The 26,502-nt window shown below is 39.2% G+C and overlaps 1 protein-coding gene across 4 annotated transcripts in view; it reads right to left on the bottom strand.

Moving 5' to 3' along the window:
- Positions 1–26,502, bottom strand: part of LOC120718077 (metabotropic glutamate receptor 4-like) — a 184,739-nt gene that overhangs the window by 153,235 nt on the left and 5,002 nt on the right. Inside the window, exon 1 of one of the 4 annotated variants that reach the window (XM_040006406.1) lies at positions 8,977–12,680. The exons of 2 other annotated variants lie outside the window; for them this stretch is intronic. The gene's annotated coding sequence lies outside the window, so the exon portion shown is untranslated. Of the gene's footprint in view, positions 1–8,976; positions 12,681–26,502 lie in introns of those variants that run through there. One more of the 4 variants, XM_040006413.1, reaches the window with a different exon arrangement.

Raw genomic sequence — 26,502 nt, 5'->3', positions numbered from 1 at the left:
CTGAGATAAATAATAATTTATTCTAAAACGATTATTCCCCTCTTTATCTTCAGAGACCTGAGCAGCTGCTGGATGGCCAAGTGAGCCAGGGAAAGTTTGAGAAATGCTGCAGCTCTCCTCTCACAGATGGGCAGGATGGGTTCTCTAATTGACACTCCAGCATGTTGATGCTGCACAGCAGATCAATAGGAAGGTAGAAGTAGGCTGCCCTGAGGAAAATGAATGAAGAGAGGAGGGCTTAGCTGCACACAAGGAGTTGAGAGCTTGGAAGAGGCTGTCACTATGTTTCTAATGAAAGAAAAAAAAAAAAAAAATTACTGAAATAAGCCTTAAAAGGACATATTGATCAGGTGAATCAAACTTAAAAGTGGAATGGGGAAAATAATTATTTCTTGAACTGAAAAAGAAAAGAAATTGCCATACAATTCGTGCACAACACTAGGGTGAGCTAGGCCATCTGTCATTGAGCTGATTTTTAGCACCCCAATACAGTAATTCCAGTACTGTTACAACAGAAAACACTGAGTGATTATTTTTACCTGCATCTACTATCTTCTTGTATATTATAGAGTTCAGTTTTGTGCTGGATTTTCTTTTTTTAGTCAATAATGAGTGTTAGTGCTGCATCGAGCACATTTGTTCTCACTAAATATAAACTCATCAGAAATATTTTAATGGAGACATTCATCAAAAATAATTTATGACTCATCGTGTACTCATTGTTATATAACAGCAAATTTGATTCTCTTTAAAGACAAACCTTATTTCTTAGTGCCCCAAACTTTGGAACTATAAAGCATAACCATTAATGCGCTCAAAACAATGCAAACTCTTTTGTTCCACAGGTTTCAGATAAGGAATTTATTGAGAAGTATAGACACAATTCCAGCTCTGCACAAAGTTACTACTAAAGTATATTTGCATAATATTGATAATAAAACTCTTCAAGCCTTCAAACGCCTCCATGCAGAACTACAGAACGGGTCTTGATGACAAGAGTTTTTATTGCCAGCTGTCAAACTACGCATCTGAGACAAAGAGCAATCTTGATATTCGTTAGTGTCATCCTTTACAATAGAGAGAAGCCTCATTCAGATCTGTGCAGCCTGAATGTGAGGTTTATTCTCTCTTGAGTGTGTCAAGTTTCTAAGCAGCAGTGCCTCAGCCAAGCCATGCAGTTAATACCGACAGCTTCCAATATAGGTGTTAATTTGCCTAATTAGAAAAAAACAAAAAAAGTTTGGCTCAATCTGCCTACATACTTATTCCAGTTTACCATAATTATTGTTTACAAAAGTGGCCCAAGGTATAAATACTCCTGAAGAGTCAGGATGCACAATTTCCACAGTAATTATTCAAACAGCTTTTTACCTACTGATATCATCTTTTCAATTCTCAGGAGAAAAAAAAAAAAAATCAGCAGGGAGTGTGTATATTGCAAAAATAATTAGAGTATCAGTCAGGGTTGGCCGAAATGTTGAAATTTTCCAGCTGGCCACTGTCAGCCCAGAAGCATGCATCTGCAAATATTTTTCGAGATGTATATGTGTGTGTGTGAAGCAAAACACCCCACTCTAACTGCATGCACATGCATGCTCACATCTAAAATGAATAAAATACTATATGCGACAGATTTGTTTTGAATTGTAAAAACCGCAAAGCCAAAAACAATACATATACCCTAAAAACCCATCAGATAAAGGATTCCTTCTAGTCTCCAAATGAAAGAATTACAGCTTTATATACAGTTTGCTGTTTAAATGATTAGGTTGGACAAGCTGTGAGCTCAGAAATGCAGTGGAAACTTCATAAATCATTATAAGGTAGCTAGCTTGCTTTGCCTTGGCTCTTGGATAGCGTGTGAGCTCAGAAATCCATCAGAGACACGAGGCGACGTCTACACTGGTGCTTCACTTTATAGTACTTAGCATCTGCCAAACAATGTCAGGTCTCCAGACTCTAAATTCTCTAATCTTTTATGAGGAGAATATTTATCAGTGTCTGTCTACAACGCTCTAGTTCAACACAACAAAGAAGAAAGACTTCAAATTATGGCACAATTTGGCAGTCGCGCTACTTGTAGAAAGGGGCAGACTACTGAATTACCAAAAATAAAATGACAAAAACAATTCTAAAGAAAAATAAATTCTTTGAACAGCAAGTTTCTTTTTTCTTTTTAAATCTGTCTTGGTTTTTCCACCAGACTTCCATTTGCAGAATCCTGCACAATCGTTACTCCCCCCTTCAGTTCTGGCAAACCAATCATTACTGGCTGATGAAAAGTGCATCACTACCAGTGCACTTCTGTGCCACTGTCTGCACAGACATTGTTTGAACATGTTTGGCAAGGACCTGAATGTAAGATGTTGTCCCCTTACATGTAAAACTGCAGCTTTATTTACCACTTATGATTTAAAGTAGGATGTCACTGTGTAAAAATATTCAACCTGTTTAGGTACTATGTGTGAGGTTTTATTGGGGACTTTGTTTAAATGCATGTGAGATGGATTTGGGCTCCAATTTGAATTTGACCTTCATGTTGATTCTGCATTGTGACTTTCAGACATGATTCCTCAAAAGAAGACGTGGTGACCTTATTATTACCTACTCTGGTCAGTGGTTTTAAATCAGCTTATATATGTAAATAATTTTTCACCACCTCCACACCATTAATAATTGAGCCTACTGTTCGTTCACAAACTCACAAGTTCTCATGCAATTTAAATTCCATCTAGAGTGAAACCTTTACTTTTTAAAGTTTCATAGTTTTTTCCCCCCTTCAGTTCCATTTTATCAGCTCAGTATGAAGCTCAGCTTTTGTGTGAAAATGGAAGAAGTCAAAAATGTTACCGCCAATAAATAGAGAAGACATGAAGGAATAAATTAAAGTTATCAAAAGAGCTACACCCTGCAAAGCCCACTGATTGGCTGCTGTAATGAAAGATAACGGTAGATACTGCTGTTCTCTTCAGGGTCCAATTTCTAACCTGTGTCTATTTACATTTTGGTAACATTAAAAGCAAGAAAAATTAGTAATCAGTGCATGTTTTTTGCTGATAAATAACAGTAAATGATTTTTCTAGTAATCATCTGATCACTTGATCCGCTGCTACATATTACTGAAAAATGAATCAATTAACTTGTTACACTGATGGAATCATGTCCAGTATTATGTATGGATTTGGTACATCACTACCAAAGTGGTCCAATGGGAAAGACTATTTTACAGACAGGAAAATGACTAAAATGATCCCAATTTCTTTCCCTCGACATCTGATGTGTTTTGTCACTGTTAGATATGAAGAGAGATGGGAGCTTGAATATTTTATCTCCGGGGCGCATTAATTACAGAAACAGCAAAATGCAGTTGACAGTTGTGATTTATTTAGAACCCTGAGATATGTGGTAAATCTTGCTAAGACATGATATTATGCAATAGCTGACTGTGGTCGTTTGATTTCCCTTCGCTGAGAACCCTCAGGAAACCAGGGTGTAATTTATCTCTTGAAATATCAACTTTATGACAACCGCACAAGAGAGCCGCTCCATTTCTGTGCCAGCTACAGAAATTTTAGAACATGCAAACAAGGCTTATTAACACGAGGCCGTCGCTGTGTTTTCCCCAAACACAGCGAATGCAATGTGTTGTTTTGGAGATCCTGGAAGACATTTGGAAGTCAAAGTTGAAAACAGAGGGGGGGAGAAGTGGGCCATCCCTAAATTTTTTTGTTTACTTGCGCTGGATGTTTTTTGGTGCAGGCTAATGGAGGGCTAAAGGCCACTGAGCCACATCTAGCAAGAGATAAATGGACTGAAATGTGAGAAGAAGCCCTGATTCTCCTATCCCAGAAGACTGGTGGGAGAAATATAATGCTGCTTGAATAAGTTGAAGACGCTATGCGAAAGGGAGAAATTGTTGACTTCCTGTTCGCTGACTGACTGATTCAATGACTATTATCTTGCTCTAACAATGAAATACACACCTCCACAATCCTCAAGTTCTCACCCTTATGGTTCACAGTGTCTTATCCTCCAATACATTCTTTAGCCTCTCGTCTTAGGGAAGGGGGAAAAAAAACAAAAAAAAAAAAAAAAAAAAACAGGGGGGGCCATTTCTGCTTAGTATTCATCACCATTATATTTCCCTATAAAGCTTTCAGTTCCTACCAGCCATCACATGCATATCTGGGGGCCTGAATTGAATACGATTCAGAAGGCAGGCTTGAATCTTGAATCTACAGGTTAAAATATATCCAAACACCTTGGTCTCTCAAAGCCTCAGGCACTGAAGGCTGCTCATTCTTACGCACTATGTGAGCCTGGTTAATGGCCCAGTAAAAAGATGGTATGAGGTGAACCATCTCCAGCCTCCTGTTGACACTAAGCGGCTCTTGGTAATGATGCCTACCATACTTCATCTTGTGGGTCAAATACACTCGCTTTTCAACTTTGTATTTTAGACTATAATGTACCAAAGCTTCATATTTACAGAGCGTGAATGTGAAAAGAGACTATAGAGCATGTCCTAGAAAGTGTGTGTGCATGTCCTAGAAAGTGTGTGCGTGAGAATAGCATGGGGGTGGTGGGGGTCACAGTCGATACTGAAGGCAGGTACTTCTCAGACACCCTGATTGATTTACTGTATCTGTTGGGCTAGACCTGCCTGCCTGTCAGGATTAAGGAATTATGTCTTATCAAACCTCTTCCCCTGACAGACCCAATTCCAACTGAATTACTTGAAGCAGCAACATATGGAAAACTAGGGCATATCTGTAAGAATGAGTGTTTTGCAAGTATAGTGTCTGCTCGTTAGATTTTTCAAGATAATGGGAACAAAGCGATGTGCAGTCACACAAACTTTAAGGGCACGAGATACAGCCGCTGTTCAGTTCATCTGGTCTTAAGTCTGTTTGCCGAATCCAAATCCTACCAGGTCTCTTTACATAAATTGCAAGAGAAATAGAAAAATGCAACACAAATTTCATGCAGAGCCATCACCTTCAATCCCCCAGAGAAAATTGTATGAACAATTTTAATCTATAGCAGCTAATACAAAATACATAAGGCCCAGGGACTCTAGAGAGTAAAAGCCTGAATTGGAAGGCCTCCCTTCTGAGTACAAGCTCATAATCTCCACCACATGCAGCGTGAGAAACGTAGTCTTTCAGTGTATCTCAGAGAAGATGGCTGATTATGTGAAAATTTAAGTCTCTGCACCTCGTGCTTTCTTGGAAACACATAAGTGGCCCTGCAAACAAGCAAAAACCACAGAGTCAACAGGGGACACAAGCTAACAAAGAGCACCATATATCCCCAATGTTAACAACAGGACAGTGTTTTTACTGTAATTTCTGCAACACAGCACAAAATAAGCTGGAAGGAAGAGACTGCACAACCAACAGTAAAATCTATCCTCAGTTAAGCTTTCACAACCTTGCTTTATTACAGCTTTCCTGAATTGTTAAAACACTAACTCGCATTTTCTGAAGCAAATTCTCAATGTCCTAAACTAATCAATCCCTCTTTTGGCAAAACGTTAAACTGTTTTCACCTAATTAGATGCAATTTGCAATTCTCCTTTAACCTTTTTGTAAAACTCTAAGTACATCCCCACTCACTAAAACACATTCTGCACAGTGATTCCGTTATGAAGCATAATGGTAACCACAGGAAGCAAAAGTTAAATTACAGCACAGATGCCATTTCTTAAACACAGAATTGTTCGCACTTGTTGCTAAGGATGATAAACCTGAAGCCCGAAACTGAGGCAGTTCAGAACCCACAGCCAGCAACGTTGAGCTGAATGTTGAAAATATCTGTGAATGGAAACTGTGAGGTAGAGGAGAAAGAGCAAAATCATTTCAGTAATTTCAGAAGAAATTTGACCCGCTGCAACAGACCACATTTGTAAAGTAATAGAAGAACTGTTTAGTATGAGACTGTGTTTCTCACACTATGATTTACTCATATGAAAAAGAAACGTACTCATCGGTCACTGGTATGCCTGTTCAACTGCTCATTAAAATATCTATTCAGTTAAATACATGGCAGCAACTCAATGCATCTAGGCACCCAGGTGTGGTCAAGATGACTTGCTAACACTCAAACCAAGCATGAGAAAGGTGATTTATGTGACTTTGAAGTTGGCATGATTGTTGGTGCCAGACAGGTTGTTTTGAGTGTTTTAGGAAATGCATAATCATCTCCAGTGTTTACGGAGAATGCTTTGAAAAAGTGAACATTTCCAGTGAGAGGCAGCTCTCTGGGCAGAAATTCCTTGTTGATGCCAGAGGTATCAGAGTAGAATGTCCAGTCTGCTTCAAGCTGACGGAGAGGAAACAGTAACTCAAATAACCACTGAACACAAAACACATTGAAGAAACTGTTGAAGCAGATGGGGTACAGTAGAGGAAGACCCCAGTAGGTGCCACTCCTGGCAGTTCAAAACAACAAACAGAGGCTAAAATTTGGACAGACTGACCAACACTGAGTGATGGAAGATTGCCAAAACGTTACCTGGTCTGATGAGTCTTGATTTCCTCACAAACATTTAGGTAGCAGAGTCAAAATTTGGCATAAACATAAAAGCATGGATGATGCCTTGTATCAATAGTTCAGGCTGGCGATTGTGAATTGGTGTCTGAGATATTTTCTTGGCACACTTTGGACCCCTTAGTACCAATTAAGCAGTGTTAAAACTGGTTTTGTGTTTAAGGTTTTGAGAAAATGCAAGAAATTAATTGTTAAATGTTCAAATTAAAAATATTATCAATACAGTTTTTAGACATAAGTGTGTGTGGGGGGGGGGGGGGGTGTTTGTTTTTAAACTAAACTTCAACTTATTTTGGACTTTTGGATGAAAAGCTACCCAATTTCCTGATCACGTACAGTGGGGCAAAAAAGTATTTAGTCAGCCACCGATTGTGCAAGTTCCCCCACCTAAAATGATGACAGAGGTCAGTAATTTGCACCAGAGGTACACTTCAACTGTGAGAGACAGAATGTGAAAAAAAAAAAATCCATGAATCCACATGGTAGGATTTGTAAAGAATTTATTCGTAAATCAGGGTGGAAAATAAGTATTTGGTCAATAACAAAAATACAACTCAATACTTTGTAACATAACCTTTGTTGGCAATAACAGAGGTCAAACGTGTACTATAGGTCTTTACCAGGTTTGCACACACAGTAGCTGGTATTTTGGCCCATTCCTCCATGCAGATCTTCTCGAGAGCAGTGATGTTTTGGGGCTGTCGCCGAGCAACACGGACTTTCAACTCCCGCCACAGATTTTCTATGGGGTTGAGGTCTGGAGACTGGCTAGGCCACTCCAGGACTTTCAAATGCTTCTTACGGAGCCACTCCTTTGTTGCCCGGGCGGTGTGTTTTGGATCATTGTCATGTTGGAAGACCCAGCCTCGTTTCATCTTCAAAGTTCTCACTGATGGAAGGAGGTTTTGGCTCAAAATCTCACGATACATGGCCCCATTCATTCTGTCCTTAACACGGATCAGTCGTCCTGTCCCCTTGGCAGAAAAACAGCCCCATAGCATGATGTTTCCATCCCCATGCTTCACAGTAGGTATGGTGTTCTTGGGATGCAACTCAGTATTCTTCTTCCTCCAAACACGACGAGTTGAGTTTCTACCAAAAAGTTCTACTTTGGTTTCATCTGACCACATGACATTCTCCCAATCCTCTGCTGTATCATCCATGTGCTCTCTGGCAAACTTCAGACGGGCCTGGACATGCACTGGCTTCTGCAGCGGAACACGTCTGGCACTGCAGGATTTGATTCCCTGCCGTTGTAGTGTGTTACTGATGGTGACCTTTGTTACTTTGGTCCCAGCTCTCTGCAGGTCATTCACCAGGTCCCCCCGTGTGGTTCTGGGATCTTTGCTCACCGTTCTCATGATCATTTTGACCCCACGGGATGAGATCTTGCGTGGAGCCCCAGATCGAGGGAGATTATCAGTGGTCTTGTATGTCTTCCATTTTCTGATGATTGCTCCCACAGTTGATTTTTTCACACCAAGCTGCTTGCCTATTGTAGATTCACTCTTCCCAGTCTGGTGCAGGTCTACAATACTTTTCCTGGTGTCCTTCGAAAGCTCTTTGGTCTTGGCCATGGCGGCGTTTGGAGTCTGACTGTTTGAGGCTGTGGACAGGTGTCTTTTATACAGATGATGAGTTCAAACAGGTGCCATTCATACAGGTAACGAGTGGGGGACAGAAAAGCTTCTTACAGAAGACGTTACAGGTCTGTGAGAGCCAGAGATTTTCCTTGTTTGAGGTGACCAAATACTTATTTTCCACCCTGATTTACGAATAAATTCTTTACAAATCCTACCATGTGAATTCATGGATTTTTTTTTTTCACATTCTGTCTCTCACAGTTGAAGTGTACCTCTGGTGCAAATTACTGACCTCTGTCATCATTTTAAGTGGGGGAACTTGCACAATCGGTGGCTGACTAAATACTTTTTTGCCCCACTGTAAATGCAAAACAATCTTTTCATAAATAGTAAAATAACAGCTTCAGTCATTATAAATGCTGAAACAACAGCCTAAATCCTCAATGTAAAACCAGCCATAATTTAGCCATGCTCTTTTCATCCACGTCCAGCATTGTTTGGGTCATTTTCAATACAGTAAACCCAATTTAGAGCATCTTAAAAGCAAAGCAAAGATGGAATAACATGAAAATGATGCACTGAAGAGGTGACCTGACCACTCATTCATCCACCTTAATGAGCTCCATCCTGGAGCTTTGTGGGTACACAGCACTGTCAGCATGTAGCCTTCTGTCAGCCTCTGTACACATGACTGTTAACAAATCCAGCCCAACAAGGGAACTGCACAATTAAGCAATACAGGCTGCACAGCACTAACAACAGCCCACTTTATACACAGCGCTACACTAGGCTGCCATCAGTAAATCCAACAAACAAAAAAAGAAAAAAGACAATGACTCACCGATTATTTTATTGGAAAGACTCACCAGGTACCTTAAGAGAAAACATTCATCTTTTTTCCTTATTTCCTTCTCTGCCTTCTTAGATCCAGATTTAAAGTACCCAGAGTTCCCAATGAATGCAACTTAAGACAAAAATTTTAGGAAGCAGCCCAGACCTGAATGCTAAAATAAAAATGAAGCCATCAACCTCCCAAGTGCTGCAGCCTGGCGTTAAGCAAACATATAAAGTTAGGTAGCCTTAAGCTTTGATTCTGTCTTTTGTAACTTTCCATTTAATTTACCATAATTAGCTTGCTTGAACTCACTACATTTGCTTCGCTTTTTATTTTAGGTTCACGGTTTCAGCTGTAATTGGAAAAATGTGTTTTTAATTAAAATGTGCACCTGGCTTCTTTTGGCTTGACTGCACGGTTTTAAATAGCCGTGAATGGGTATTAAATGTGGGTTGCTGTAGAGGGCGCTCTTTCCCCCAAACAGAAATCAATAACATTTACAAAAGGACAAAGAGGCAGTTTTTTGTGTTGTTTTGTTTTGTTTTGTTTTTTTATATAGGGATTAAACTCTGCAAGGAGTGAAACTAAAGCACCATTTTTTGTCTTAGTTTGCTACTTCCTTTTTTTATTTAACGTTGCCTTATCTTTACTGATGTTGTATACATGGCATGTGTTATTTTTCTTACACTCTTGCATGCCATTGTGATTTTTCAGCAGCCTTTTCTTCATGATCTTATCTTATATCTTATCTTTAATGCTTATTGTTAAGATTTTTCTTCTCCCCTAATAGCAAAGATTCATACAGCTGCGAAATTTTTCAGAAGCAAACTTTATTTTTACGTTAATAAGAATAATTAGTTAGGAGTCAACTTTTTTTTTTGACTTTGAGTGAAATGACTGGACAATGCTGACACGTGTCCAGAACCATAATGAAATGTCTGCCTTTTGTTTACACATTCTTCTTTTCAGTTTAATTCAGGTTTATTTATATTGTGCCAAATCACAGCAACGGACGCCTCAAGGCGCTTTGTACCGTGAGACCCTGCAGTAAGGTACTGTATTGTGCCTTTGGGTATGCAACACAGGATTATAGCTAAATAAATGAGAAAATGAGTCTTGTTTCGTGCACACTGATAGTGTCCACACAAAACATGTAATTGTTCTCTGTGTCTAATTCGAATCAATTTTACACTTGCTCTGTCAGACTAGAATTCATCACCACGATCCCATTGATGCAGCCATCCTCCTTTTCTGAATGTCCACTGACCAGTGCTCATCAATTTGCAAACCTCTAATTTTGAAATCACAGACCCTCTCGTATGTAATGGCTACTGTGAAAATGTGTCTGTTTTTGTTTGTAGGCTTGAAGGCTCATTTTAATCATCTTTTCATCATGCATACAGACAAGCTTTTTTATGCATACTTACTATATTTATGCTTTCAGCATGAGATTGGACACCCGTTCACTAACCTGAAAAGACACCTTTCACTATGACCCATCTTCTCTGACTTTCTTTGATGATGTGAGTATGAATTTTATTTTTCTGTTTTTCAGGAACAGAGTTCCCATTATCCAAATGCTTGTATGAATTAGAAGCATACATTCTCTGTAGTGCAACAACCTGCAGGTCCTTTGAGACCTGCAGCAGATGTTGACAGTACGGGCACTCCTTCCGGAGCTGCAAGTGAGAGTAGCCATTCACCACGAAATGCACAGGCAGGCAGAATGTAGGCTGGAAAGCCTTCTGTTCATCAGCTTCAGCTTACCATAAGTGCAGCAAAATTGTACCTGGCAACTGTGTCTAAGTCATAGCTGATGTTTTTGTTACAGCGGAACAGCTTTGGCAGTCTTTGACAGGGTTTGTCAATAAAGACTAAGAAATTGTTTATTGAAATGTCACAGAAAGTCGCCTATAGACCCAAGCTCAATTCAAGCTTAGTAAAAATTGAGACTGTGAATGTTGGGTATAGCAGCAAAAAGTCCAGTATGAAAAGAAGCAGGAGCGCATAGATCTGACTAAAGTAAGTATATAACATTATTTGATCTGTAAGGGGAGATGATTGGATAAGATAAATGGTATTGCTTGAGAGGAGATAAAAAAGAAATCCTTGCCAAATACCCCAATACAATGTGAGATAGCAGTGACCTTAAATGTGATCACTACCTTGCATTGTTTGAGAAAGAATATGAAAACATTGTGGCAGGAATTTGTGTCAGACAGTAATACTAGTTTCAGCATTTGTCAGAATGAGTAATGAAAAATTGGTGAATCATCTGTTGTGCTGTAAGCAGCTATTCACAACTGAACCCTGCTAATAAACCTGAAGTCAAATAATACTGCTGTAGCAGAGACTATGCTGACAAAGAGAAGAGTAGGAGGCCAGCCTAACAAATTCCAGTGCATCTTTTTGGACGTGAGACAAACAGATCAAAGAAAGAACAAACACCAGACCTTCCCTGCATATCAGCCAACAAGTGAGCATAATGTGCAAATGTCTGAACTGCACAGCCTATAGGTCTTTACAAGTGTGTAATTGCTATGTGACACTTTTGAAGACAGCACGACAATGCAATATCAAATAAGAGTATCTGAATGAAAAAGAAGGGGGCCATTGTTCGAGGAGAAAGATGTCTCTTCTAGAAAATAATACCGCCTCTCTGTCTGCATTCATGTCACAGTTCAAACATCAGTTTACACTGCCATGCCTTCACAAGTTGCCCTGAACACTGTAACAAGTCTTCAGGGGGCAGGAGAGAAGGATGTCACTGACAATTTTGCAGAGCATGAAGCTCGACTGCTAATGAGATTTCTTTTTCTACCAGCAGCAAATATAAGTAGTCATTTCCTGCACAAAGACCACTTCTTAAAAAGAAAAAAAAAGAGAACATGGCAATGATGCTCCTTAAGATTTCATTTGTGCTCTTGTTATGTACTAAACTAAATCAGCTCATATTAATTCTCCATTTTATTATTGTTATCGTTGTGGGTTTTTTTACTTTATGCATTGTGTAATATTGCTAATTTGTGGCATTGTTTTGTTTTGCATTATGCAGCCTTTAGAGTGCCCCTGTGAAACACTTTCAATAATTTCCACTATTACTCAGAACATTTTTGGGTAATGGGCGCTCTTTTGATGCTGTTCACAGCCTCATCCCACAGTACGACGTGGACATCTCCACTGACCACTTAAGCAGGTGCTAATTAACTGACACAACCTTGGAAACCAATTTGTGATTATTTTCATTTCACATTCATAACCCATTACGTCTAACAAAGATATGTTCAGAAATACATTTGGAAGATGGTCCTATTTTGTCTGCATCTGAAGTAATAACTAAACAAGAAAATGACTGTGCCTGGAAATGAATTTCATTTTGAAAAGTTAGCGCCACTTACTACATTCAATTTGCAGCAATGAGTGTAAGTATTAAACTATACAAGCACGTCAACTCAAGCCCTGCATTCACATGCAACACAACAATGCTTGTGAGCATGAAAACTGCCTCTTGCAAAGTGTGGCTGATGAGATATGCATATATTCATGAACAGGTGTAATGTGTTCTGAAAAAAATAGAACTTGAAATGGCCTTTCAGCACAAAGTAGGAGCAACTGCGAATTATCAATGTTCCTGTTCATATGCGTGCAATAACATTATGCTAAAGATAAAAAGACAACAATACAAAAATATTGGGACTAATGTGAAGGATTATGTATTTCAATCACATACAAATCAACACAGTAATAAACTTGATTTGATGCATAACCGTGAGATAAACAACAATGAAATTAAGTATGTTAAAGTATTTAAAGTATAAATGAATTGGATTTATTAGCATAAATATAAGCTTAATGGGGATTTTTAAACTATGCTGTGCAAAAGGATTACAAATTAGAACAAAATTTAAATAGAATTTTGAACATTAAAAAAACAAAACATAAGCATATTTGAGTGACTTGTCAATATCAATACACAATCCAGTGACAACAGGCATCTGAATGGTCTTTAAAATTTTCTTTTGAATGACTGCCCTGACTTCATAAAGCCATATAGACAATAACCTTCTGTGTCTGAACACAGCTGTCCAGGGCTCCTTTGAGAAAAGCTTTGAGAAAGGTGGCAGAGCACATACACCTTTGGTAAAAGAAAGGTCAGCGTCTAATGTTTCAGAACTGTAGCACTACTATTAAAGAACTTTTATATAACATAAGGTTGCCTGTATATTATATTTATCTCACATACTATTGAATAAAATTAGAAAAGAGATGCCTAATTGCCCAGAGCCTGGGTAGCAGGTCTAAAGCTTTCCTTGGATACATTTGAAATATCCTCACATTGATGTTTCTCTGCAAAAATGTTAACCATGTTCAAAATTCAATGATACAAAATACAGGGGAGGCTGATGTCATTAGTGACCTGTTTTGAATGTTATCAGCTCACTTCATAAATGGCCATTATCAGCTGTTATCAGTCCAATACTTATCACATGTACGAGGGCTCTTTCCACTTATTTGCAGGATCAATGGAAAATTATAACACCTTCCACTGGGGAGAAGTTCCTCCGTAATGAGTGGAGTGTCTCCACTGGCAGGAGTGGTGCTGACATTGGTCACACATGAGCCAGGAGATTAAGAAATATCTTTTTGACTTGAATGATTTGAATCACATTTTGCTATTGAAATTGCTTACTTCTTATTGGTTGATTTTAGGCTGTTTGGTTCAGTATAAAATACTATAAAAAAAAAATAAAAAAAAGACAAAACACAAAGAAAAACCTACAACCTTCAGAGAAAGTGATGCAGCAGTTTAGCGCTGCACTGTAAGCTGGTCCTGGATTTGAATCCACCAGCAGGCCTCTTTGGGTGGGATTTGCATGTTTGCCTTGTTTGTTTATGGCTTCTGCCTGGGTATTCCAGGTTGTTGCTCTTTTGAAGCCTAACCATGCTAGATTAATTGGTAATTCTTAATTGGCCATAGGAATGAATGTGAGCGTGTCTCTCCTGCAGAAGGCGGTCAACCACTCCAGGGTGTACCTCATCTTTGGCCCTATGACAGCTGGGGTAAGCAGAAGAAAATGAATGGACAATCTTTAGTAAGCAAGCAACGTGTTTCCAAGCTGAATTTTGTCATTTACCACATGCCGTTCTATATGCACTTCATCACAGAACAGCTAAAGGTTTTTCTAGACTTATAAGCTGAGCTGATTTCTGTTTATCACTGATTACAGTGGACGATAACTGAATACCAAGTTTCCGTGGGAGAGGGTGCCCGCTGGCCATATCTATGTAACTGATTAAAACTGCTGATGGCCATTCAATTCAATTTCAAGTGAAAATACTGAACTTTCAGTTCAAAAAAATGTTTGAATATTTGTGCCAAGTTTTGCAACATTTTCCTGGATGAGTAAAAAAAAAAAAAAACCTTGGTTGGCAACAAGACTGAACATCACAGGATCACCTGCGTCATTAGGATTTTTCTCTCCACAGACAACATCAATACAAAATTTCAGTATATTTACAGTGAGTTGAGCTGTTGTTTAATTCTGAACAAAACTGATAGATCATCAATCAAACCCGGAGTCCCATCATAAAACCTTTCACGTTCTGCATGCATTAAAATAATAACGCATCTTACTAATATTTCAACTAGAGCAACACTGCAGTTAAGCTGATTATGCAAGTCTCACTCTGTGCATATAATGTATCACAATAATGCAGTTTACATGTCATAGGAGAACACTACTTAGGCATACATTTCTCAGACTTCCCATTAAGACAATGCCTAACATGTCTCAAAATAGCTCTGTGAATGCCAGTAAGAGCTCAACCTATGCTTTCTCTAATACTAATGATCCTAACAAGCACGGAACTGTGTACACAACTTTACTCATGTTACACTTGTAAATCGCTTTATTTTTGCATTTTTCATGCCAGGCATGATCTATGGTGATGACACTGCCATCAATCCAATGGTGTAATTGCACAGTAAACACTAATTGTGACAGGTGAATGTAAACTTCACAATACATGTATCCCATTTTACATTTGTGACAATCTCACCTTTTTTTATCCTTAACATAATCTTACAATAAATGCAAAGTTTCTTATCACAAAAAAAGAGGAACATTATTTTGGGCAACACTGAAATTTGCATCTCAACAATGACTACTGTGGAGACGGGAAAAAGGAAACAAGGATGTCTTGTTTGACATCTGTGCATTTTTTTCAGGGTTATGTAATTACAGGTGTCCTTCTACCTTTATATTTTAGGTTAAAAAATTATCATTTGGGATTTCAAAGCTCTTACTAGACAAGGGTAATATGTTAATGTGGTCATTTTAAATTCTTTTCATCTTCTTTTGTGCTGTTTTCAGATTCTCTGGTAATAAAGTGATATCAGGTACGCCCCCGTGTTTCTTGCCTTCTTTTCCATGGTGCACCTTCAAAGCCTATAAACTATCCAGCTGGACAACAAAGGAAGAAGGGGGGAAAAAATCAATGTAATTGAACACTGTGTGGCCACTGAGATAGCGAGGGTAGATACAATCCTCTACTGTAAAATAACACGCATTATCATCATCCTGCACTTAGATGAACCAGCAGAGACAAAGCAGAAACTGTACAAATTCCAGCCTCTGGAGTGCTAGGATTGTTGATATAGTTTCAGGGTATGAAACCTGTATAAAGGAAAGGAAAAGGAAAAGCCAAGGACGGATTGCTCTTTTTTCTGCCATCCTAGTTGTCATGGAGGTAGTAGTAACATGTTGTAATGTCAGGGTTTGATGTTGCTCATTAGGCCAGTAATGATTTGTGGATGGATTGTAGGTGTGGGAGCTGTGTCTCGTTTGAAGCCATATGCTGGCAGCCAGGGTACTTCAGACACTAGTGTTTACTGGGAGATCCAAGCTATTTTATTGCTTCTAATGTCATAATTTACATTCAGCTAGAGGACTCTAATGGATCCAATGCTCCACATCTTCCCTCTTTGTTCAGCTGAACAATCAAAATGTGGGAAATGGAAATAAGTTTTAATCTTTTTGACCTTGCAGCTCAATATAATTGTTTTATGATGGTATTATTAGCAGATGTTGCAGTTGTTGTATTTTACTGTTATAATAATTATTAGCTTTGTATATCATATATATATTTATAGTTTGGACACCCGATGAAAAAGCTTTTATATTATTTTGCCTGTGATGACATCCTGGCAGGGATTTGCTTTTACACCAGGCAGTATGACTCTTTACCTCCCTAAGAGATAACAAACATCTGTCAAAAATGATCAGCACTGTGACATAGTGATGGCAAAGACAGTCGATATTTAAGCTGCAGTGTTATATATACATATATATTGACAAAGAGGGTTCTGCTTTGCATTTTGAAGCTACAGCACATCAAATTTCCATTTAAAAACACATTTGTGTTTGGAGGCTGCAAGCCAGTGCCCCCTCAAAAGTAAATGAGACCACACTGATTAATTCTGGTGCCCATGGAAGTAAACTATATATATATACATACATTTAAGGGGGGGAAATGTATCATAATCAGCAAAAAGCTATCGCAGTGACCAGGGGAAAATAGTCTCTGCAATATTTCTTTTGCCAGATATGAGCTCCTGTCCCTATAAAGCAATTACAGATGAGTCAGTATTGCTTATCAAGCCATGTTTTCTAAGTACTGGGCTTAAAGTTGCCAAAAATATTTTGCAGCCACTGCCACAGATGGTTAATGATTTATACAATGTTAAATTATTTCAACAGCTGATGTTTTAAAATTCTTCACCTAATAACAAAGCTCTTGGGGTCAAGCAATCACAGTTGACGTTTCTGTGCGTTCACACTAGGCTCGCTTTCCCTGCATTTGATTAAAATGCAGTTGAAAGCAATATACTGTAAAATGAAAATTGTGTATAAACAGGGCAGCATCAGCAACCCCAGAAAACAGCATCCTATATCTAAAGCTGTGCAGCTTTTAACTGCTTTACCAAAGCGGCTTCTGTATTGGCATCTTCAGTGTAGCCTGCCAGCTCCAATGCGCATGGGATTTGCCAAACTAAAAATTCAACCGTCTTGAACCCAGCACTCACTATTATTACAAAAATAAATTTGCTATCTCAAGACACAGTTAGTATGGGTTCTAATGGGGCTTTTTTCAATGTACCCAATTAGTGCTTAGACATGCAGCAGCCAAAGCTTCATTAGTGGACAGCAGTCAGGCAGCCAAATCAAATCCATTCGCACTTTACACAACTGAGTTGAGCTATAACCTTATTCTAGATTTAACAATAACTACTCATTTTTACTGACTCCTATCTCATCATCTGTTTAATAACCTTTAACAAGGAGAAAAGTTACATGTAAAGCGGTCCCATCCACCTCGTGTATTTTTTTATGCTTGCTAGGTTGACATGACTTGTTAAAAACAAGCTAAAACTAAAGCTGTATGTAGGCAGACAGACTACTATCTGCCACTTATCTTCAAATTTCACAGTAAATCCTTGTAAATGTTGCTACAGGCTGAGACAGCAGCCACCTCCACTTTTACTAGTTGTGCTATCTGCATGCAAAGGAGTGTGGGGTGGGATATTTCCCCCATACCAGACAATCAATCTATCAATATTGCAATGTTTTGCCCCCTAGAAATCTGTGTTTTTAATTGCACCAAAGCTCCACAATCTGTGGACTCTAATTTGGAACGATTAGTCTTTTTGCAATAAATCCAAATATCATACGTTACCTGCAGTTGTGACAAGATCCAAACTATTTTCGTGGGAGTGCTTTAATCCAAGCAGCCACCTTTTTGTGTGCCTCTAATTGCAGGTCCTATGGGTTTTTTAATGTACATCATGGCGACATACAGGAGTTCTTGGCATATAAAACAGTATAGAGTTTGGGCCCCAAGGCTCCCTCTTCCAGCCATTCTCTTTGACATTAAGACCGGAACATGCTCTCTCACAGTGAAACCCCAGCTTCCTCTTTTTAATGAAAGGTGTTCATCATCACCTTGTCAGCAACAGTGTGTGACTAGGACAGGTTGATGCCACTTAGTCTCCCTAAGGGGAGTATGCGCTGTCAAGCAGAATTTGCAGTCCTGCCATTTTACTTTGACAGACGAACCAACCTGGACAGGTCTGGAGAGCAGGGCCACATAATGGGCCCTCCAGTTGTCTTACCCTTAAAAAACTGAATTGGATGACATTTGTGTCTTATTTGAGTCCATAGCTGCATCTTGTTCTGCTGTGCTAGTCATTCTGTGTTTACACCAACAGATGAATCAGAGCATTACTTTCACCATCATTCATCGCCCACGCCATCACATCCCGATCCTTGAAAAGCTCTTAAAGGTTACTGTGGCAGAGATGACCGGTCTCTCCCTTGGCTGCTACAAGCGAGTGCCTTCGCAGTGGCCCAGTTACCCTGCCCGGCTGAGCCCTGATCGCAGGCGTAAGGGGTGGGGTGGGGGTGATACCCTAATGCTAACTGACATCCTGAGAAGCTGTGATTGCTTTGAGGGCTTTGTGGGCAGTGGAGGGTGTGGGTGGCAATGGAAGGATAGAGGCCATGTCTCACAAGGACCTTTAACAACCTTTTAAAAGCTCTAAGAAGGCTGCCCTGACGCCAGCCATTCACAGGAGAAAATTGCTGACAGTGCTAAAGGGGAGAGGGCGGTGGGGAAGAGGAGAGCAGCAGTATGCAGCAGTTCCTGGAATGCTTTTGAGTTCATCACATTGTCCTGTGATCCCTGCAATGATCTAGGCACACCACAACCCAATCGGCCTCGCTGTATTCACTGTGTAATTACAAGCATGTTCACTAAATAATTCACTAGGAGCAACCGCTGAAAAAACATCCAGCACTCATGGAATGCACTTCTGTGAGCTTTTCCACTGCAGCCTATTACACCACTTTAGTCTCGGTTAGGTCAGCCCGGCCACTGAGGTAGAAACATCCTGCATTGCAATCCTTTGACCTAGCCCCACTCTCAGCAAGTTCACAGAGTGCTGTTTGACCTGAAGGTTTGGCTAAATTGGCTAATACCATGCTGTGTGCCAGTGAATCCTCTCTTTCTGTGGACAATCATCCATCGCCAGATGAAAAAAAAGACATTATCCAAAAAGAACGCTGAAGTCCTGGGAAGCTTTATTACTCTCATTTCTTCAATAACTCCCTCAGACTTCCAGTTGTGCACCATATTTCATCTCAGCGCTGAAGAATGACTTTTCTGACAGTGAACATGAGAAATGCAAGAGACTCAATGGGCACGGCTGGAGGGGGGGCAGCCTACCCACAGAAGATCACAGCAGTGGCAATGAATGCATCAGAAAACACTGCTGTAGGCGAGCATAAGTCAACAGCGCCTAATGTGAGCCTTTGGTATGCATGATGTTAAATAGATTGTGAAAATGCTCTTTTCATGACTAAGATGGAGCTTTTCATTAATCCTAGAGCTGAACCTGCCTCCGCAAAACAACGAGCATCCCTCGCGGGAAAGACAAAACACCCACGGTGGGCTACAGGGATCTCAGAAGAGCTCTCATACAGCTCATGGACACACTCTCTTTGCATCCACCCCCTTAGTCTTACGTGCAATTGTGATTTGCATGTTTGTAGATCTATCTAATCTCTCATATCTGTAGCATGTGGTCATAAGTATCTCTGTAGCATTTTCTCCATGTGTCAGTGAGCATCTGTGTGCATGCCTTTCAACGTGATGTACATATGCTTTTGTGCTCTGTGTGCAAAGTGTAGGTGGATGTGGTTGAGACAGATATTCAGAGAACTTAAATCATTTTTTTGCCTTTTATGTGTGTGTGCACAGCAGTTGGTCAGAAGAGATATAGGGTTTTGATTTTATTTTAGGAAGCTCCTGTTAATGATAGCCCACGTGTTGAGGATTAAAGCAATAGCACAGCGCTTCAGTGAATATTCACATGTGTGAATGCTGATAAGTCTGATCAAGCTATTTTCCCATTTGCTCAGATATATCGGGAATAACACAAACCACACCTTGCACAGATCCCTATTTACTTGTACCTTAACTTCTACATTTCTTATTGCATGCCCCCCTTTTTTAGTTAAATGTTCCATAAATTAAGTATGTGTGTGCAATTTGTAAATAGCACGTGCACATACGACGCTAATTTGAAAGCTAAATAGCAGGATCTGACTTGCAACAGTGTAAATGTATCACAAAAATTGAGATATGCCAGTTCTCCTTTGTGTTCCTGCATGTGTAACTGCATCAATGACAGCAAGTTTCACTTTAATATGTCGGTGCCACTGATAGCAGTAAATGGTGCAATGCAGATTTAAAATAAAAAAGGCTTCATTGTCAAGCTGTCATCATGTCATGCTTTGATAAAAAGAAGGCAGAGGTAGTTTAATCAGCCGTTGCAAAGTTAAATGAATAACCACAGGACATCAGAGGATTCAGCCTTCGCCTTAGTGCCCATAGACACTAATGCTAGGGCACGTCAGCCATACAGGAGCTATAGCGATCCCTTCATGTTCTGTCGAAACACCGGAACCTGCAACACACTAATCTCATCATAGCAAGCCGAGCAATCTATTTCAGAGTAGAGCCATATTTTTGAATCAAACACCTTCCTCTCAACTGGCAGAGTGTGACTGTGTGAACCGGAGTTATCCCCGGGTAACGGCCCAGGCATCCATTTGTAATGCAGATGTCTGAACCAATAATTGAAGCCACTTTATCAACACCTGTGCTGATAAGTGATGGCTTTGTAGACAGCTGGTGCAGAAAAGGCCATAGAAGAAACAACATAAAACATGAAAATCTGCATCTACTGACATTATTTCCAGTTTTTTTTCCCCCCTCACTGCAGAGAAGCAAAGAGGGTGGCTAAAAGTAGTTCATCTGCAAGACTTCATTATAGGCTGGAGTTCCCACCTCAGCTGAAAACCACTCAGCAAGCATGTCACCTTAAGTGTGTTGAATGGTTAGTCTGAGCATTCTAAAGTTTAATATACCATTCAGATTTGTTCCCATGATAAAGAGTAAATCACTTGGAGAGACATTTTATTGTACCATGAGCATCCTAACATCTGTGTGTACACTGGGTTCTTTCAGCATAAATCCTAGTGGGGTGTTATTATCACTAAAATGGATCTTATTTGGTCGACACTCCAATAGCTAGGACAAAAGAGGCATTTTAGACGTACAAAAGGAGCATTTAAACCATATGGTTTTGCATGCAATTTATTTTTTGTGCAGTTTGCTGTGAAATACACTAACAATTAAAGAAGGCAATCAAAATGTTGTAGCAAAGTAAATCTTGTGGGTGGGACCTATACTGAAAAACTGTAAGACACAATTCTCTTGGCTAATCTTAACAGGTTGGTAAGATTGCAACTGAGGTAATACATGAGAGGGAGAGTGCAAGGAGGAGACAGAAACTCAATATGCAGTTATTAATAAAATTAACTTTTATCAAAGTTTAAAATGCTTTAAACATACTTAAAAGAATATTTATAAAATAGACCCATTACAACCCATTGCCTATTAAAGACTGTTAAATAAAAGCAATCTACATGCAGCAGTTCAAACCCAACATTCTTGTTTATTATGTTGAAGGAAGTGATGTGAAAACATGCCTATGAATTGATTTTCTGTCTTTGCTCTCGTGTCTTCTCCATGGATGGACTCTCATTTGCTAACAAGCTGTCAATCTGATCAAGAGAGATGTGTCTTACATCTTTCAGTGTTAAGTTGCATAACAATCAAAACTTTGGGGTTTGAAAAATGTTTAGGCTCACATTTTAATACAAATGCATTTACTTGAAATGAAACATTTATCATTTTGCTCTCATATCTGTTTACACCCTGGAGCGGTCTGCAATCTCTCACAGAGAGACAGATAACCATTGACACCTACTGCCACTTTAGAATCACCAATTAACCGAAAAGGTTCTTTGGACTGTGGAAATAAACCGGGGTACCCAGAGTGAACCCATGCAGAGACAGGGATAACATGCAAAGCCTGCCCCTATAAAGACAGCATTACTGCAGTGTAAATCCTCACTTTTGATGTTTTAATCGTGATTCTGATGACAGATATAAGTTCAAACTTGAAGAAACAATTAATGAAAATGATGAAACAATTACTAACCTGCCAAATTTATCAGAGACACATTAACTGACAGCATGTTTAATTCGTTTTTTCTAGTCATAGGTTCAAGTAAGTCAGTTACATGACTTTCAGCTAAAGCTGTGACCTTTTTATTGAATCTAAGTGTTTTTTGTGCCTGACCAAACCTTATCTAAAGTAAAACCACATTATTACATTTCATCTGGATTTCTGCAGTAAGTAGAAACCGTTTTGGAAGGTCGGTACATAATGAGATTATATCGCAAATCAAAAAGTTTGTCTCTGTTGATTTCTGTCATAGAAGATGTCAAACTTTGCAATTTAAAAATCTGTAATGTTATTTACTGAAAAAAATAACATTAGAAAATTAAACAGTCATTTTGTAAAGTCCAAAAATCTTAGTTTTTCATTATTTGGCTGCTTTTTCCTTCATTTTCAATCCAGAAAATTTTCAAAGGAATGTTCCTTTTTTTTTTTTCTTTTTGATAAGCTGCTTAACACTGATCTATGAATCATTCAAGCAGTGAAAAGACACCTAGCTCAATGGATGAATCAGTGTTTATGAACCAAATTTGGGAAAACTGAGCGAGTGGACAAAAGATAAAGTGCTAAAATGCTGATGAGCAAAATTTGAAAGTGGATATGGTCTTTCAGACTGGGGATTTATGCTTCAGTGGGAAATTTACATCATCCCTACACTGTAACTGCAAACTCTTCTGAAACTCTCTTTATTGCCCATACCTCAAGTGTAACCCTCCCTAAATATGAAACTAAACGTTGGGTCGACACAGCCCACAACTGTTTGATTGGCCTGTGCTTTACCACTGATTCCTCATGTGCAATATTCTATTTCTATTGTCTGGTTATTAAAAAACACCGGGACACAACCACAAGATAATTAACATATAATGCACCAACACAAGTTTAAATGAGGGCAACAACTGTGGTCACTTACATAAGTGGCTCTAGAAAGATTCCCAGCAGTCCATCTACTGTTCACCAAAGCCTCATCCGACATTGTTTCAGTAGAATTGCAGCTGTAAAGAAGTCATCATTAAGGAAGGAAAATTGGGAGAAATTTTCCTTCCTGCGGTATGCCCAGTTACACAAAAAACTATGTTCTGGAGTAATGCAATCAAATTTCTAGATCAAATGATCATCAGTGTACACAGAGGATGCAAGAAGAGTTTAATGCACAACCAGTAAAACACAGTCGATGCCTATAATGGTTTGGAACTGCATTTCAGACAGTGGTAGTGAGGAAAATGATCGTCAAATTGATGGAATTATTAATGCAAAAAGGTGCTGTCAGATTGTGATCCAATAACACCATCTAGAAAGTGTCTGATTGGCATCGTCTTTTCCACATGGCAATGATCCCAAATATACTGCCAGGGAGGTAAAAGCATATCTTGGTAGAACAATACACAGTGGCAGTTTAAGTCATTCACTGGACTCTTTAAAGCCCATACCTCAAGTCCGTAGTCTGGTATCTTTTATGACAGAAAAGAAAACAAACAAAACTAATATCCAAAGAAGAGCGTTGACTATCCTTCAGGAATTCTGAAGAAGTATTCCTGAAGAAATAAAAAAAATAAAAGAAAGCTTCCATAAGAGAGTGGTTATAGCGAAGTGTTCAAAGGTGGTTAGAGCAAATACTGACCCTGTTTTTGCTTAATATACTATATTTGCATGCATGTCTGCAAGTTTCAATAAACAGCTGCACTTATTTTCCATTTTTCTAGCAAAATATAAAGAAAGTAGAAATGGTTTGAGACTTTTGCACAATACTGTAAATGGCAGAAATTCAGTTGTGCAATTAGCAGTATAAATAAAGCAGCGCATGAGATGTATGACTGTGAATCAGGTGTATGAGTAGGCAGTGATTCTTAGCATTTTCATCAAATCATAAACCTTTGCTTCCTTTAGGCTGGCTAGGCAGCAGCATGTGTCCCTCATTTGCTTGGTTGCAAACCAATTTGTTATCTACAAATACCAGAGATTGGGATTTGAGGTAATGTGGTTTGTGACTTGAGCTCTATTTCTGTGGGTAGGAGCCATGCAGCCTCTTTGTAAGCTATGCCGGTCTCAACAGCGAGCAGCAAATTTCTGGAGAGAGGCCTGTTTCTGCTCAGAGCATACACGCTCCCACATCAGTGTCTGTACAAAGAAGACTTGAGTTTATGGTTTATGTGTTCTTGTGTGTTAGATGGGTAAATAAGCAACTACTGCCAAAACATTCACCTTTTGTAAGGCGATGTGTTAACAGCTTAAGCTGCCCCAAATATAGACAAAAATAATTTACTGCAGATTTAAGGGGCAACTCAGGGGGCATTTATGCCTCCTGCTTGGCTTGGGGCATTTCTGCATGGTGTTTGTATGTCCTCCCTGTGATGTGTGGGTTTCCTTCAGTTCTTCCAGTTTCGTCCCACACTCCAAAAACAAGGGTTTGCTCCAGGTACCCCAGTTTTTCCCACAGTCCCATGAGGCTTGTTTGGTTAACTGGTAATTCTAAGTTGCCTAGAGGCATGAATGCACGTCTGTTATTCTGTGTTAGCCCTGTGACGGACTAGCGACCTGTCCAGAGCGTAATCCACATTGGCCTTCCCATGACCCTGAAGTGGATACGTTTTTAAAAGATGGATGGATGGATGGATGGATGATGTAAGAATTTAACGCTTTTAAAGCTTTAAAAAAAACCAAAAAAAAAACCAACACATTCTAAATAATAAATGATGGATTCACAACTTCAAACATAACAGAGAGAAAAATGCACCATGAACAACCTGAAAGCTGATCATCTGAGAAGAGGGTTCGAGAAAACAAATGGGTTAGGATATTGTCTACATGCAGAGTATGAAGATTAGTGCAGAATGATCATAGTGGACTCTAGCCTCTATTGCCTCACCCACATTCAGAGGTGGAAAGAAAACTAAACGAGCTATGTTGGCAAATTTTACTCAGGCCATTCTAGCTCAACTGAAATAAGAGCGCCGATCTATGTGTCGATACATATCTCTATGCGTCTGTGTATCTACCACGTAAAGCGCATTCAATGAGGTGAAGAAGAACAATGAAGTATCCTTTCTGAACAGTTTGTATGTTACCAAAGCTTCTTTTTCTATTATTTTATTATGCGGGTGCAGTACAGGAGAAGCACTGATATCAGCAAACATTACACAACCATCCATGAATAGCAGGAAAAGAAATCACAGATGATGGTTGGGGAAAATAGGAGGTAGAAACTCGTAACATCAGCACTGTCACAGCACTCATTCTCAGCCAAGGCTCTCATATCTGGTGTCGTTGTCATTGTTACTCCTTGAATGAGAAAAAGAAGGAAAAAAGAAGCTTGACACAAAAGTCAGCAGCTCTCTTTTGCAGCAGCGGTAATTTCATGTCAAGAAAAGAATGCATTCAGGTGCAGTCTCTTCATATGCATTATATTGGAACTGCACATGTGAGGAACAGCAGGAGGCAAATGAGGACGGGAGGTCGTTTGGATAATCGTGGAGGGACGCCAATGGGAGCTAAAGGCAGCTACGGGTGGGATGGAGCTAAGACTAAGGGAAATACTGGGACACTTCTGTCTTTGTTTTGTGGATTTACTTGGTAAGGTGTGATTGTTGAACAACTCACTGCTGACCTATTTATTTCCTAAACTGCTGACCTAATAATAATAAAGCCAGTGACTTCATTTCCATTCTTGTTTAAGTTAAAACTCAATTAAAATCTGAACACATTCTGAAACAAGAAAATGCACACAAAGGGGGGGAAAGGCTTAAGATCTGAAGAACTATGATTTGGCCATGTCAAAAATAGGTGTATCTTTAATTTCAGCAACAATGCTACTACTTATGATAATTTCCTTATTTGTAAAATATTGTCAGGTAGTAGTGTTGATTGTATTTTGAGTCCCTAAAAATCTGGCTTCAAATATTTGGTATTTCTCTGTAACATTAAATGAAGGTTTAGAGGGGAGGAAACAGTCTGTATTTCTATTATATGTCCACCTACTTCATCTGCTACAGCTACAGCTTTTGCTTTACACACTGTTTCTCTACAGGCTTTGTTTCAAAGAATGGCTTTTGATGACAGCCACAGAAGAAGAGTTACAATGCTACAGTCATTTCCAGAAAATATAGACCTGCAGGTGCAAGGCTACAACAAGCTCTCCAACAACTTCTCGAACATGTGATTGTACCTGTGATCTTGGCTCTCCTTTACTCCAAATGCACTATTTTTCCACCACTGCCTTTTGGTCTGTCGAGGCCACTTATGGAGGAAGTAAAAGTGAAAGTGAAGAAGTGACACCTTTCCTCTTCTGTGATGTAGGTCCAGTGTTCCCTGTATGACTGTTGAATACTCTTGCACGAAGGAGCTACTCCTGTTTTTTTGGCAGACACAAAATCTCACATGGTTTT

Source organism: Simochromis diagramma, unplaced genomic scaffold (assembly GCF_900408965.1).
Source record: "Simochromis diagramma unplaced genomic scaffold, fSimDia1.1 OVJJ01000320.1, whole genome shotgun sequence".
Taxonomy (NCBI): Eukaryota; Metazoa; Chordata; class Actinopteri; order Cichliformes; family Cichlidae; genus Simochromis; species Simochromis diagramma.
The sequence above is the reverse complement of the archived record's forward strand: the minus strand, read 5'-3'. Positions and strand labels throughout refer to the sequence as shown.